This window comes from Dipodomys merriami, unplaced genomic scaffold, assembly GCF_024711535.1.
Source record: "Dipodomys merriami isolate MVZ:Mamm:240054 unplaced genomic scaffold, mDipMer1.0.p SCAF_242, whole genome shotgun sequence".
NCBI classification, from domain to species: Eukaryota; Metazoa; Chordata; class Mammalia; order Rodentia; family Heteromyidae; genus Dipodomys; species Dipodomys merriami.
The window spans coordinates 887,339-903,623 of NW_027203849.1; the positions used below are offsets into that span (position 1 = coordinate 887,339).

At 41.6% G+C, this 16,285-nt stretch overlaps 1 long non-coding RNA gene across 2 annotated transcripts in view; it reads right to left on the bottom strand.

Moving 5' to 3' along the window:
* LOC138835928 (uncharacterized) overlaps positions 1 to 15,700 on the bottom strand; it is a 31,273-nt gene extending 15,573 nt beyond the window's left edge. For both annotated transcript variants that reach the window (XR_011374804.1, XR_011374805.1), the window contains exon 1: positions 15,502 to 15,700. This is a non-coding gene — a long non-coding RNA (uncharacterized lncRNA). The remainder of the gene's footprint in view (positions 1 to 15,501) is intronic.
* Between the last annotated feature and the right edge of the window lie 585 nt (positions 15,701 to 16,285).

The following is a 16,285-nucleotide window of genomic DNA, read 5'->3' on the forward strand; positions in this document are numbered from 1 at the left end:
TGTTTCAGACAGGGTCTGTATAGCCCTGGCTGGCCTTGAACTTATAAGCCTTGTTCCTCATACTCTCAATTACTGGGACTACAGGTGTTTACTACTTCATCCAACCTCCATCCATTCTTTTTTTTTTTGTCAGTTGTAAGGCCTGAACTCTGGGCACTGTCCCTCAGCTCTTCAGCTCAAGGCTAGCGCTCTACAACTTGAGCCTCAGAGCTACTTCTGGCTTTTTCTGCTTATGTGGTGCTGAGGAATTGAACCCAACGCCTCATGCATGCAAGGCAAGCGCTCTACCACTGAACCACCTTCCCAGTCCCCATCCATTCTTTTTTAAAGACTGTGTAGTATCAAAAGACATGAATATCAGTATAGCAACAAATTCCATATTTATGAATATTCATTGTTTTCAATCTTTTCTTTTCTAAACAATACTGCATTAAAAATTTTGTACATCTGGCTGGGCTCTGGTGGCTCAAGCCTATAATCCTAGCTATTCAGAGGCTGAGAGCTGATGACCCTTGTTCAAAGCCAGCTTAGTCAGGGAAGTCTGTGAGATTCTTATCTTCAATTAACCACCAGAAAACCGGAAGTGGTGGTGTGGCTCAAGTGATAGAGCACTAGCCTTGAGCTAAAGAGCTCAGAGACAGTGCCTAGGCCCAGAGTTCAAGCCCTACGACTGACAAAAAAAAAAAAAAAAAAATCCGTCTTTGTGCCCTTGAATGATTATTTCAATTAGTAGAGGTACAACAGGTAAGTCAGATCATATGTGTGTTTAGACCTTAGTAGATATTGCCAAATAGTCCCTCAGAACAGTTAATCATTTTGTTTTCTGTCTAAATGCTATATCAAGATTAGGCAGTACTTTTCAGACGTCATATTTTTTAAATTTTATTTTCTTGTAAAGATGCCGTACAGAGGGAGTAGTTACATGAGTAAGGCAATGAGCACACTTCTTGTCGAGTATTGTTAAAATGCTTCCCTTGTTCTCCACTATCCCTTCCCTCCCCTACCTTTTTCACTCCTCCCCCATTGAATATCCTTTCTTGAAAAAACAACAACAACAAACACCTCTTCAGAATCCAGAAAATAAAGCAGAAAATGAGGCTTTTTGTAGTGGAAACTGGTACAGGGGTAAGAGGCCATCAGCTTGGTTCTTGTGGCCCTTGTTTACCCAGGTGACATCTCCAGTGTGTCATCCTGAAGTCCATTCAATATAAGCAGTTCCTTTCTTTCTAATGTAATATGTAGTGAAATACATTTGACTGATGGTGAGACTAACAAGATACAAAGCCACAAACTTATCAGATTTCTAATTATATCTCGATTCCAGTAATTTAGTCTCAGCACTTTATATGTCCCTTCACTGATTTCTTGTTTTAAAATGGGCTTCTAAATTCTGTTGAATTCTATTACTCTGAATTCCTTCTGAATTCTGGCTGAATTCTGTTCCTTGTATCTATGTCTTAATTATACTAAGAATATGAACCTAAACTTGCTATCACTGATAGCCATACTTTCATTTTTGTTTACCTTCATTTTAATAAAACAGGGCAAAATACAATAAAGTATCCAAATCATCACATTGAAAAACACTCATTAACAAAAAATAGTGACTGCCAAAAACTGAACTGAAATTCTTGGCTATATCACTGCACCATAGTGAAAACTATTAACTTGGCTAAAAAACAAAAAACAAAAAAAAAAACCCATAACCGAATGAAAGATAGGTTGAAATGTGACTGCATATACACAAGAAGTCAAAATTTGAAGGACCCCCCCCCCCCCACTACAACCAATGAGTCTACTCAATGCTTTGTTTCATTTTTTTCTTAATATTTTTATCAGTCTTTAGAAGGTCTATCTTTTCCAGGGAAAAGTAGAAGGGGAGTACAGTAGGAAAAGGCTTCATAAATGTCCATTCAGATGTGGAGCAAATTGGACCAGTAATCCTCCGAGAACAGATGACTTCTAAACCTTCACTCTGGATCTAAGCTTCCACACTCCTTCCTCTAGGTGCAGGAATCCACTTTCCCTCAAGTTCCGGAAGACACATGCATCTCCTTTTCTCCCTCCCTTCCTCCCCCTATCTTCCCTTCCCTCCTTTCCTCTCTCTCTCTCTCTCTTTCTCTCTGTGTCTTTCTGTGTTTGTGTTTTTCTCTCCCCTAAATTTTTCCATTTCTATGCCAATTTTTTTAGACTGGAAAAATCATCCAATGTTTATTTCAGGTTGACTCACATAGGCAAAATTAAGCTTCTAATTTCTAGCCAATCAGGTATCATCCCTATTTTGATTATTGTATAACACTTCTTAAATGTATCCAGAGATCTGGCTGCTAGAGAGAAGGGTAGAACACATTTCACTATCTAAAAGGAGCAGATTGTTGGCTTCAGTCAGATGCTTATTGTGAAGGAGAAAAAAAAACAGTAGAAGAATACACAAAAAAATGCTAGAAGGATTTTATACATTGATTCAACAAATATATGAATACTTATGAAGCAATGCACAAAATGTATAAATTGTGGTTAATGCCATGAGTTTATGATATCAACATGAAAGCTAGGCATACACCTCATAGACTTATGAAAAATATAAATATGTTATATGGACTAGTTGCTATTCAAATCCTACTGAAGAGAACGGCTGGACCTGCTCTGAGGTTATGTTATATACAAAAGAGGCTTTCAGGCTGTACCTAGCCTTGACTTACTCCATTTTGTAAATCAAAAGTTTTGACCTTCCTTAATTTGGGGTGCTAGTGCCAAAACAGAATGATTCTACATCTTGTTTATACAAGTAAAGAACTACCAGCTGTGGGCACACCACTAGGCAAACTGATAATTTGTGCCAATAAACAATTACAAAATCTGAAAATATATCAAATCATATTAGAAACACCAGACACATAAACTCATCAATCACACAGTCCCAAGAGAGGTTACATGTAACCTGTGACTATAAAAGAAGGAACAATCCAAGACTAAGATGCTCCAGCCACACTGACCCATCATTAGTCTCATTCAGGAAAAGTGTCAAAGTGAAGAATCTCAACATTGGTTAGGCCCCAGCTTGAATATACTTCCTCCTGTTTTGCCACACAGCCTACTTCAAATTGACATTTGAAATGATCTGCCATCTAGACCGACACTTGACAACTATACACCTAACAGCTCTAAGTCTGTGGTTAATAAAACTTCTCATATGGCCCCCCTTACAGAGACTTTTTCTTGTCTTTATCAGCTCTAGCCATTCTATGTGAAATGCAATGGTCATCTGAGATAAGAGTAACTAAAACAAGAATAATGACTATTAAGTGAACTCAGTAGTACTTGGCAAATTTGAGCCAAAGGAATTGGTATAACTTGTTAGATTTATTGTCATTCAATAAATTCCAACATTTTTGTGGAAGGACACAAGCATGTCTATCCATCTTACGTAGCTCACTCATAACATCTGCATTTTCATTTCACTGACTGCCTTTCTAGCTGCCACACCTAGCCTCTATCATAACATCAACATCTCAAAATCCTCTGCCCATTTGAACTTTCATGTTTACCTTATTAACCTGTGCACTGGGGTAAGGACCACTATTTCTCAGCTTTCTCCCTTAGAATGCTAAGCTTTCTGGAATGCATCATGTTCTTTGCTTTCCTGACTCTGTAATTATCTCACAGTTGCTCTTCCAGTTTCTTCTACTCTTAGCCAACATTTGATCTTAGCAAATGATTTGCTTTCCTTCTCTGCTGAAGGAATCAAGAACATCTGGCTTGATTTTTCAAACTATCAATCTGAAAAATTTCCTAATCCTTACTCTTACATTCCAAAAAAATAACATCAATATTCAATATTCAACTTATCTGCTCTTTCCAGATGTTCCTATCCCCTTCAACCTTCCACTACACAACTATGATTTCCCCTTTGGTTTATTTTCACTCCCTCTTTCTCCATTGGCTATGTATTTATTTATTTATTTAGTCAGTCATGGGGCTTGAACTCTGGGCCTGGATGCTGTCCCTCAGCTTTTCAGCTCAAGGCTAGCGCTCTGCCACTTGAGCCACAGCGCTACTTCTGGTTTTCTCAGGGTTAATTTGAGATAAGAGTCTTATGGACTTTCCTGCCCTGCTGGCTTTGAACTTCAATCCTCAGATCTCAGCCTCTTAAGTAGCTAGGATTGCAGGTCTGAGCCACTGGAGCCCGGCTGGCTTTTTATTTATTTTTTTAGCTTTAGACTGGTGAACTAGAGATAAAAGTTTCTTTGATTTGGCTGGCTTCAAATAAGGATTCTCAGATCTCAGCCTTCTGAGTAGCTAAGATTACAAGTTTGAGCTTCTGGTGCCTGGCCATTTGTTCCTTTTTTTTTTTTTTTTTTTTGCTTTTTGCTTATGTGGTGCTGAGGACTCGAACCCAGGGCCTCATGCATGCAAGGCAAGCACTCTACCACTGAGCCACCTTCCCAGCCCCCATTTATTCCTTCTTAACCCACAAACATATTTTAGAATTTCCTCTTCCAAACTTGCTGCATTGATCATTGATTCTGAACAATAAACTCCCCCAAATTTTAGTAGATTAAAACAACAAATACTTCTATCAGTTTCTGGAGGTCAAGAAGATGGTAGTCATGCTGGCTTGGTACTTGGGCTTAAACTCTATGCCTTTCCATCACAATAAGCTTGTTTTCCAATCACAGATGGTGCTCTACTACTTGAATCATACCTCTACTCCTGGCTTTTTGCTGGTTAGCTGGAGGTAAGAATCTCTTGGTTTTGTCAGCCAGGGATGGCTCTTAACTTGAATTCTCTGACCCTTAGTAGCTAAGATTATAGGCATGAGCTACTGAAGCCAGCTAATCTGTACCGCTTAAAGAAAGAAATTTCAAAATTTTATGGAGCCGGGCTCTGGTGGCTCATGCCTGTAATCCTAGCTACTCAGGAGGCTGAGATCTGAGGATCTCAGTTCAAAGCCAGCCTGGGCAGGAAAGTCCCTGTGAGACTCGTATCTCCAATTAACCTTGAGAAAACCGGAAGTGATGGCCATGGCTGAAGTGGTAGAGTGCTAGCCGTGAGCAGAAGAGCTGAGGGACAGCACCCAGGCCCAGAGTTCAAGTACCACGACCGACAAAAAAAAAAAAAATTATGGACATATATTAAAACTGTCACTTCTTTCAAGCTGCTGGTACTTCAAGCCACATTTTAGCCTTCTTTCTCCTCTCAGGACCACTCTTCTAAATAGTGATGTTTTCTTCCCTTATTTTCTCATCATACAATATTTAACTATTGAGAGTTCAGCTTATTATCCCCTCTACTATGAGCGTAACATCCAAATGAATACAACATTCAAAACCTTACTTTTCCATCTCATCCTCCATAATTCCTTTTAGGCTTCTGCCAGTTGGACTTCTTACCACTCCCCAAACTCATCCTACCCCAATTCTGTGCTTCTGCTCAGATGGTTGTTCTTACAAAGAAAGACTCTCTTCTCAAGTGTAGGAATCCTTCACGACCATCCAGGGGGACTTCGCGGAGGCAGGCAAGCACAGAAGAAAGATTATTGTAAGGTTTATTAGAGGGGCCGGATCTCCCCGGGAGAGGGAGCAAATGGCAGCTGACCCTCTCAAAGCCACAAATAGGTCTGGGTAGAAATGAGGTAAGTGCATGTCCCGGCAGAGAGCGGGAGTGGCCAGGTGTAGGGTCCGAACTAAAGGGCAGGGAGGGAGGCTCAGGTCTGGGTGGAGCTGAGGACTAGAGGTGAGAAACATTATGTTTCTTGTCTTTCAAAATCCACATCACATCCAAGATTTGATTGACTTTCCCTCTCTCCTGAAATTCCCAGAGCATGTCAATGGTCAGTTTTACTCTAGCTGTCCTGCTTTTCAATATGATAGTATTGGTACACATCTTTGTATTCTTTTCAGCACCTTAACAATACCTTGCTTAGACTAAGAACTTAATCTTCTTTGAATGAATAAATTTACCTAAACATTAAAATTTAATTTTACTGTCATCAAAAGGCAAATTAAAGTCTCCATAATCTCTGGCTCTATTAGATTAATACCTTGAACTAAGGGAAATTCTCTGCTAGAGAAGAATACAGTTTTCCTTTCTATTATTTGAACAATTTTAATGGAATGACTCAAATTAAATCACAATTATTCACCAAAAGGTTTGCTTCTGAGCTATGTTTGCATATAGTATTTTTATAATTCCTAGTCAACATGAAATTTCCATGGAAACAGATCATACACACTGGAGAAGAAAAGAATGGAATTGTGTTTGAACTGCATTTTGTCATCTCCATGGAGCTATTTGTGCTAAATATTTGAGTGTTCAGGGAAATTGTAATTTAAAATCACCTAAGTAAAGACAAAATATTTAATGCCTTAAAATGCCAATACCTATTAATTTAAAATTTTGTTAATATGTGCAGATAACATCAATAGAAAGTTTTTAGTATTTCTTGAAGAAGACTATAATTTCAACAGATAAAATGCCTGGTTTACCTCTGTGTTAATACAGAAAAAGCTCAATATTGGAAGAGTGGCATTGCAATGATAAAATAATTTGTCCTGGATATCATTCAAACATACATATGTACACACACGCATGTATATATATATAAATAAATATATATATACACACATACACACACATATATATAAATGTTTGAATTATTATTATTTTTTTGCTGGTCTTGGGGCTTGAACACAGGGCCTGTGCACTATCCCTGAGCCAATGTGTGCTCAAGGCTAGTGCTCTAACACTTGATCCACAGTACCACTTCCAGCTTTTTCTGGGTAATTTATTGGAGATAAGTGTCTCACGGACTTTCCTGCCCAGGCTGGCTTCGAACTGCAATTCTCAGATCTCAGCATCCAGAGTAGCTAGGATTACAGGCATGAGCTACCAACACCGGCTCAACTAATGTGTGCACAGGTCCAGAATCTGTAAGTTGAAAAATGTTTTACACTTACTCAATGGTGCTGTCAATTTTTATGAGTAATGCACATGAGCCAGACACTGGATGCCTGCATTCTAGCTGTAGGGGAAGCACAAAGGCTAGGTGTAATGGGGAGCACTTGTCATTCCCAGCAACACAAGACATACAGGTAGGAGGCTTGCAGCTCAGGGTAGCCCAGAAAGGAGACCCTACCTCGAAAATAGCCACGGGGGAAAAAAAGGGGGGGTGGAGGCACAGGATTCATTTGCAATTAGTAAGTGACAGAGTGGAGGTCTGATTTAGAAGGAAGGTTAGGATTCAGTACAAATGACAAAAAAAGAAAACCCTAAATTCCAGCAGTTTATATTTCTAATATATAAGCAGGGAAGAAAAAGTTTAAGGTTGTTAAGGAACCTAGGATTTCTTTTTCTTATTACTCTGCCATGCATGACTTTATTTTTTTTTATGATTATCTTATAGTCCAAATGATTATGAGATATTCCACCACCACAGGAATAAGGTACAGGAGAAGGAACAAGGTCCTCTCTTTTAGGAACACTTCCTGACAGTTGCATATAACTTCTTTGCTTACATCTTTTTGGCCAGAATATAGTCACATTGCCAAATCCTGCCACAATAAGAGTTAGGAAATGTTGTTATATATTGGACAGTTACATCAAACCTAAAAATTAGGAATTTTGTTACCATTCAATGGGAAACAATGATTACTGAAAGTTAACTAGTATTATCTGTATCCTTAAGAACTCCTTGTTTGCAAATATCAAAACACAGAAAATAAAGGAAGGGGTGAGATGTAGTTTCCTAGCATGTATGAGGTCCTGACTTAGGTTCTCCAGCATTATATAAACGAACAGATAAGTAAATATGACATATTGGTTTATTTAACTGGAAAGCCTAAAACTAGGAGTAGTTTTAGTTAGTTTCAAGAGATTTGTTGACATTAAGATGAATCCATTTTTTTCCATTTTGTTAGCCCTACTGCTGTTAATTTCATTATAAGGATACCTTTTTTTTTGGCTGTGGGGCCTGAACTCTGGGTCTGGGCACTGTCCCTCAGCTCTGGAGTTGAAGAACGTTTGGCACTGAAACTTCTATGTCCAGGGAAACCCTTCAGTACCGGACAGAGGGTAGTCATATACCTGGTAGCACTTTCAAAAGGACTCATGACCTTTTTCAAAGTTTCCTACCTAATCTCCCATATCTCACAGGCTCAAAGTAGGGCATACTGCCCTTTAGTCAGAGGAACATTTGGCATTGATTTGCTTAAACCTGGCACTTACAGTGATAATTGAGATGAAAATGTCTGATGAGGTAAGCAAATCAGAGCTAATCTCTGGAAATATGTACAACTCATTCTTTTGAATATCATAATTACATAGCTGCTGCACAGCTACAAAAACAAGCCCATAATGTCCACTACAAGATTCAACTAATACAGAGCCAAGCATGGAGGTAAATACCTGTAATCTCAGCATAGAGAGGCCTCAGTAGGAGCATTAAAATTGGAAGCCTATCTGGACTATGTAGTGAGACTCTAATAATCACCTAATATAACACAAATACTTAGTATTTATAAGCTGAAGCCTCGAATGAAATTAGATAACTTTGTAACTCAATAGTTAAAAAAAAGGAAATTCTAGTCCAGTAGTACAGCCTCGCCTAGCATATGTAATAAGACCCCAGGTTCAATCTCAAGCAGCCACTCCCCAAGAGAAAAGAAAGAAACTCTATGAGGGGAAAACTATTCTAGCTAAAGAAAAGTGTGTTCAGGGGTAGGAGCATACCTTAAGTAGTAAAATGGCTCCTCACAAATGCAGGGCCCTAAGTTCAAACTTTAGTACTGCCAGAATAAAGTGTGTTCATAGATTTTTTTCTTTGATAATGGAATTTTTTTATTATTCCAAGCAAATTAGTGCCTAGCATTACCCTTCACTAAAGGCTGTGATCTATATGGTATATTGTGTACTACTGACTCAAAATTGGTATCCTCTGTGGTGTCTCTCCTACATGAGGATTATATTTCCTCATTCTGCTGAAATTACTCACAATTTGCTTAATTAGTGATATGTGAGTGAATAGACCATGTGTCAACTTCCTGGCAGCTCTGAGAACCAGTGTCTCATGGTGTTCTTTTCTGCCATGATCACCAATTATTCTAATATAGCACAAATGAGAAATAAAATCTCTGTGGGTGTAGGCCCCAGGTATTTGGGAAACATTTATTACTATAGAATCATTAGTCAATCCTGATTGATGTTTTATACAATCCTGTCCTCAAGAATTTGAGTTAAAAAAAAAAAGCAGAGAGAAAGGTTTTTTAAATTGGAGGAAGGGGGAATTAAGGAGAGGCATAAGAAAAGAATAGAAGGGGTGACCCCCCTCCCATCCTGAGGCTTAAATTCAGGGCCTGCACGCTGTCCCTGAATCTCTTTGTGCGCAAGGCTAGTGCTCTACTATTTGACCAACAGCACCTCTTCCAGCATTTTTTAGTAATTTATTAGAGATAAGAGTCTCACAAGGACTTTTTGGCCAAGGCTGGCTTCAAACCATGATCCTCAGATCTCAGCCTCCTGAGCAGCTAGTATTACAGGTGTGAGCCACCGGTGCATGGCAAGAGGGGCTGATTTTGATGAAAGTATATCAAGCATGCACAGAAGAAATACTTCGATGAAACTCCTCTCACTGTACAGTTAATATGTATTAATAAAAATGTAATGCACGGAACTGGAAATGTGCTTGCCTAGCATGCATGAAGCCCTGGGTTCAATTCCTGAGCATCACATAAACAGAAAAAGCCAGAAGTGGCATTGTGGCCCAAGTGGTAAAGTGCTAGCCCTGAGCAAAAAGAAGCTAAGAGACAATTCTCAGGCCCTGAGTTCAAGTCCCAGGACTGACAAAAGAGAAACAAAAAATGTTAAAAAAAAAAAAAAAAGAGCAGTGAGATACTAGGAACAATGACATATCTATAATTCAAGCACTTTGGAGGCTGAGGTGGGAGGATCTCAAATTTAAGCAATAATGGATGAAGGCAAGTGGTATGACACCTGCCTAGTAATCTTGAAGTCCTGAGTTCAAAGCTCAGTACTGAAGAAAAAAAAAAAAGAAAAAAAATCTCTAAACTTTGCAGCTGACTACCAAAATAATCTAATTTCTGAGGTGCACCTGGTGACTTCTGGTCCTTGTTTTAGGATTTTTTTCTGGATCCTAACCTACTGTTTCCTCATGCAGCCTGTAATAAATCATCATTGCATGAGCCTGAATGAGTATCTATTGCTAACACAGTTATCTCCCTTCCTCTGTGTGGAATACATTCCAAGACTACCCAGTTAATGGCTAGATACCAAACCCTATAAATACTATTCTTTCTTTTTTGGGGGGGGGGGTCTGGTTGTGAGGCCTGAACTCTGGGCCTGGGCGCTGTTCCTCAGCTCTTCAGCTCAAGGCTAGTGCTCTACCACTTGAGCCACAGTGCCACTTCCGGCTTTTTTCTTTTTGCTTATGTGGTGCTGAGGAATCGAACCCAGGGCCTCAGGCATGCAAGGCAAGTGCTCTACCACTGAGCCACCTTCCCAGCCCCATACTATTCTTTCTTATACATACATACCTGTGATAGATTCACAGTAGAGAGTAACAAAAAATAGAATTATTAACACTGTACTATAATAAAAGTTATATAAATGCAATCTCTCTCTCAAAGCATCTTAATTTATTGTACTCACCCTTCTTGTGCTGTGGGTTGATACAATGTCTGTGTGATGGCATGAAATGAGGTGAATGATCAAACATCTCTCCACACTGTGGCCTTAACCTTTGCAGTTCATGGTGTGGCAGCAAAACTAGCGTTATTATTATTATTATTATTATTATTATTATTATTATTTTCCAGTCCTGGAGTTGGAACTCAGCCTGGTCACTGTCCCTGAGCTTCTTTTGCTCAAGGCTAGTACCCTACCACTTGAGCCACTTCCAGTTTTTTCTGTGTTAGTGGTACTGAGGAATCGAACTCAGGGCTTCATGCATGCTAGGCAAGCACTCTACCATTAAACCACATTCCCAGCTCCTAGTATTTTTTTCCTTCTTCACAGTTTCAAAGAAAATTTGCAGATTTTAGCAACCTCAGCATATACTTTTTTTTTCTTTCTTTAGCAAGTCACAAATTTTCCCTTAAAGGAAGCACTTTATGGCTACTCTTTGGCATGTTCAAATTGTCACCTCTACTCTTGTACTTTGAGGCTATTAAGTAAAAGAAAATTTGATCTGATGACAGTTGATCTGAAAACTGAGACAGCTGCTAATGTGAAGGAAAAACCTAAATAAACCCTTTAGTTTCTCTCGTATTTAGTTGACTTTAAAACCAATAATTTTCAGCTGGGTGTGGTGGTGCCTGCTTATACTACCAGCAAGCACTCAAGAGGCTGGTCTAGAGGATTGCGAAACAAAGGCAATAAATAAATAAATAGGGTCTCCTATTTATCTTTTTTGATACCATTTTTATAACAAGCAGATCTGTGGTTACTGGGACTAGAGGTAGGGATAGGAAACTGCTGATTAGATTCTTTTAACTATTATTAAATCACAATCTTAGCCATATAATAGCTATGCAATTGTATGTCATTGTCTTCACTTGCTTATGGGCCTTATATCTTATTTTATAGATTAGAAGACCCTATTTAAAACATCACTGATTTTAGGCCAGGTACTGGTAGCTCAATGTCCATAATCCTTCTTACTCACAAGGCTGAGATCTGAGGATCTAAGTTTGAAGTCAGACTGGGCAGAAAGGTCCCTGTGAGATTCTTATCTCAACCTCCAAAAAAATGGAAGTGGGGCTGTGGCGCAAAGGAGTAGAGCAGTAGCCTTGAGAGAAAAAGCTCAGGGACAGCACTCAGGCCCTGAGTTCAAGTCCCACGACTGACAAAAAAAATCACTAATTTTAGAAGCCATACAACTGAGCAATATATTATTCGTAGTCTCCCACTTCCATTGCTGTAGGGTAACATTTCTGACACGTGGAACAGGCCAAGCCCATTTGCCTAGATTCTTCAGGGGGTTGAAGGCTGCTTTTGTTTTTCACTCGGGCCTGTACAGGTGACTCATGGGTGATCTTTTGATGTCAAGAACCCCAAATCTCCACACTCAGATCATGCTCTATCATTTGTGAACATACATTCTATGAAGAGCTAGGAAGATCGATTACATGCACAGACTACTGATTACTTCACCTTTCCCTTTTTTTGGGGGGGGGGTCCAGTCGTGGGGCCTGAACTCTAGGCCTGGGTGCTGTCCCTCAGCTCTTCAGCTCAAGGCTAGCGCTCTACCACTTGAGCCACAGCGCCACTTCCGGCTTTTTTCCTTTTTGCTTATGTGGTGCTGAGGAATCGAACCCAGGGCCTCAGGCATGCAAGGCAAGTGCTCTACCACTGAGCCACCTTCCCAGCCCATCTTTCCCCTTTTCTTATCACTCTGTTTCTTTATCCTATAAATATCCCAAGTCTGACACTCTTCACACTCAGACAACATGCAAATAAATTATTTTTCTTTAGGAAAACTCTGCTGCTTCAGTGAGCAAAAAGGGCTTAAGGGCAGGTAGGTTATATAGCCCAGCTCTGCTAAATAAATGATTCGTGTTCAGGGCAGGATGGAGCAGGAAAGATCTTGTGATGCTAAGAACACTGTACAATTTAAAATATTATTTATGGAATTTCCAATCTACCACCTTCTGACTAAGGTGAAACACAGGTAAATAAAACCACATATGGTGAAACTGTGGATAATAAGGAACCAATATATTCAGCTAACATGCTTCACTTTACCAGAAAAGGGAAGAATGACCTCAAAGGCAACTTACTGCACGTCAAAGCCTTTGCACCCTCCCTAGCTTAAGTGCAAGATGCATCTTCCTGGTTTTGAGGTAGAGGCCCATAGAGCTATGGAGGCAGCAGACATTATCTGTGTTATATGGGCAGTTCACTGTGGAAAAGATATTGTAAAATGGGGAAAAAGGTGGAGGGAGGAGAGTGTAAAAAGCAATTTAAAGATGTATTTGCTGGGCCTAAGTTAACTAAAAGCTGGACATCCAGCCCTCACATTCCTTTGCATCTATGCTCTTTGAGCCATTCTCTGCTACAGTAACTTTACAATCATCTTGGGCTCTTGGAAGAAGAGGATTCACTGACAAACTATCTTGTAACAAAAGGCAAACTGCCCCTCAGACAGGAAATGCCATGTTTACGCCAGGTACTGGTAGCTCAATGCCCGTAATCCTACTTACTCAGGAGGCTACTCTTTGGCATGTTCAAATTGTTACCTCTACTCTTGTACTATGAGGCTATTAAGTAAAAGAAAATTTGATCTGATAACAGCTACCAAGAAAATAGTCAAAAGCTACAGACCACTTTTCAGGCGTCCAACCATTGAGCTAACAGTCAAACAAGCCCATACCTATACATACCTTCCGCACTACTGCCTCCGATTTTAACTTGAGGCCAATGCTTGTACCTCCAGAAGACTGGGTCTGGTTGTTCCAACACCAAACAAGATGGGGGGTGGGGGATGGGATCAATATACAAATCTCTTCATTTAATCAAGTTTTTGCTTAATTTGGTGTCTGAATTTGGGGCAGAGTCCCTCTTGCTTAAATCTCTACCAAATTCACCATCTATCTAAAAGAAACTGAGGGTCACACTGACTACTTGGTGAACTGTGGAGCTTGACTACTTGGTTAATCTGGAAGTCTACCTGATCTGTGCAGACTTTCAGCGAACCTCCTGGTCTTCTCTTTTTTTTTTTTTTTTTTTTTTTTGTCGGTCGTGGGGCTTGAACTCTGGGCCTGAGCGCTGTCCCTCAGCTCTTCAGCTCAAGGCGAGCGCTCTACCACTTGAGCTACAGCGCCACTTCCGGTTTTCTGGTGGTTTATTGGAGATAGGAGTCTCACGGTCTCTCCTGCCCGGGCTGTCTTTGAACCGCGATCCTCAGATCTCAGCCTCCTGAGTAGCTAGGATTACAGGCGTGAGCCACCAGCGCCCGGCCTGGTCTTCTCTTTTATAGCCTACTATTGATGTAGTACTTTCTGGAGTTATTAGCTTTCCTGGGATTGTGGAGCATAAGCTGCTTTTCTTTTTGCAGATATTGAACCAGGGCCTGCCGCATGCACATCAGACAGGCAATCTACCAATTGAGTTCCACATCTCTTTTTGATACAGGGTCTCACTCAGTTGCTCAGGCTAGCTTTGAAGTTATATTCTCATGCTTCAGCCTCTAGAGTAGTTTGGAATTACAGTATCACTACACCCATAGCTTTACTCTAATAGATACTGATCCTCTGCACTCAGCTTAGATTTCTGATCTTAGTTCCAGAAAAATCATGCTGACATCTCTCATTCATAGCTGTCTCTGTTCTGCTCTCATTTTTCATATTTTCTCATTTTAGGAAGCTTTTACAAGAAAACAAGAAATGCTTAAATCTTCATATGAAACCAAAAGCTGTTTTTGTGCACTATTAGTTTTCAAAATAGGGAATCCTTTTGAGATCAGTAATGCCACTATAACATTATTTGAATATGAAAACGTTTGATATATTTCTGTCCAAAATCTTTGATTTTATTAATTAGAAAAATGTGTGCTTGTCTCATAATAATCCAAAAACACAGAAATATCTCACAAAGTGAAAGTTCCCTACAATCTTAATCTCCATATAAAAACCACACGCTGGTTTCTGCTCCTCTAAAATGTACCATCTAAGCCGGGCGCCGGCCTATAATCCTAGCTACTCAGAAGGCTGAAGATCTGAGGACCCTGGTTCAAAGCCAGCCTGGACAGAAAAAGTCCGTGAGACTCTTATCTCCAATAAACCACCAGAAACCTGAAGAGGCGCTGTGACTCAAGTGGTAGAGCGCTAGCCTTGAGCTGAAGAGCTCAGGGACAGTGCCCAAGCCGAGTTCCAGCCCTAAGACCGACAAAACAAACAAAAACAAACCGTTTAGTGTTTCTATATTTTAAAATATATGCTAGAAAATCAGGAATGGAGGTGCACGCCTGTAACCCCAGCACTTGGTTAACGGAGGCAGGAAGATGAGTTTCTGAGAGCATGAGCTACACAGTAAGCCCTGTCTCAAGATAAGAGGGGAAATGGGGCAGGAGCAAGGTTTGAAGCCAGGAGGGGTGGGGAGGAGGGAGACACCCACTGGGAGGGGAGCTTGGGACTAAAGGAAGAGGGCCGCAAAGGCGTGGCCCGAGTGGTGGAGCACCTGTCTAGCCAGTGCGAGGCCCAGAGCTGAAAGCGCAGCACTGAGTAAATGATGACCAATTCTTCTAGCCACGTACCCTACGGAGACCTCCGCGCTAGCGACCACTTCCCGAACGATCATTCCTTAAGCACTAATCATCAATCTCCACCTTAACCTAAGTCTCTCTGGTTTGTTAAGGAACGTGGCGGGTATGGGCCTGTGGGAGCTGGGCCTCCCGGGCCTCCACTGTCCTCCACCCACTCAGTTCAAGGACTCGCGCCGCCGTTGTCTCCGGAAGGGCACAGCAGGGACACACCCCGGCGCGGTTACCTCTGCGCAAGCGCGAAGCCCCGTCCGCCGTCGTGCAGCCTGAGGATCCAAGGGCCAATCGGAGCAGGTCTTGCCCCCCACGTCTCGCTCCTACGCCGCGCGACTTCGTTTCCGGTCGGCCTTCCTTTCCGGATTCGTCACCCTAGAAACGGCCTGCAGGCCGGTCACGTGAGCGGGAGGGGCCGGGAGGAGCGGCTGTTTTTCGTTTTTCCCGTCTCCTCGAGGGCAACGGCCTCAGGGTGCGGACAGGTGGGCCGAAGACGTGGGGTTCTCCTTTCTTTTAAAACACGGACCGTTTCCTTTCCGTGTGACCCTGGGGTGTCTACTGGCGGCCCACAATTCCCGGGGCCCGTTGCGGCGTGTTTCCGGTCGCCTGCGCGGGCGCCGCGGGGCGAAGCCGGGGCCGGGGCCGGGGCCGGGGCCGGGGCCGAGCGCCCTGGCGCCTCCGCCCGGCCCGAGGCTCCACCCAGTACCCTTGTCCCTCTGCGGTGCCCCGTTGATTGTAGGCAGCACACTGACTCGTCCACGTTCCTGTCTTGTGTCGTCGACACCCGTAGCTCGTAGAGACATACAAAAGCGAGCCATGGGCGTCCACTCCTCGCTCGCGGAGGCTGCGGCTCGAGGCTGGGCAGGTAGAGGCTAGCCAGGGCTATTTAGCGGACCCTGCCTGGGGGAAGCGTGCAAAACAAAACCAGCCCAAGAAGAGAAACTGAGCCTCTGTAGTTTCCACTCATGGAGATGCTTGCCACATTGCTATGCAAATTTAGTGTTCAAATACACGCGT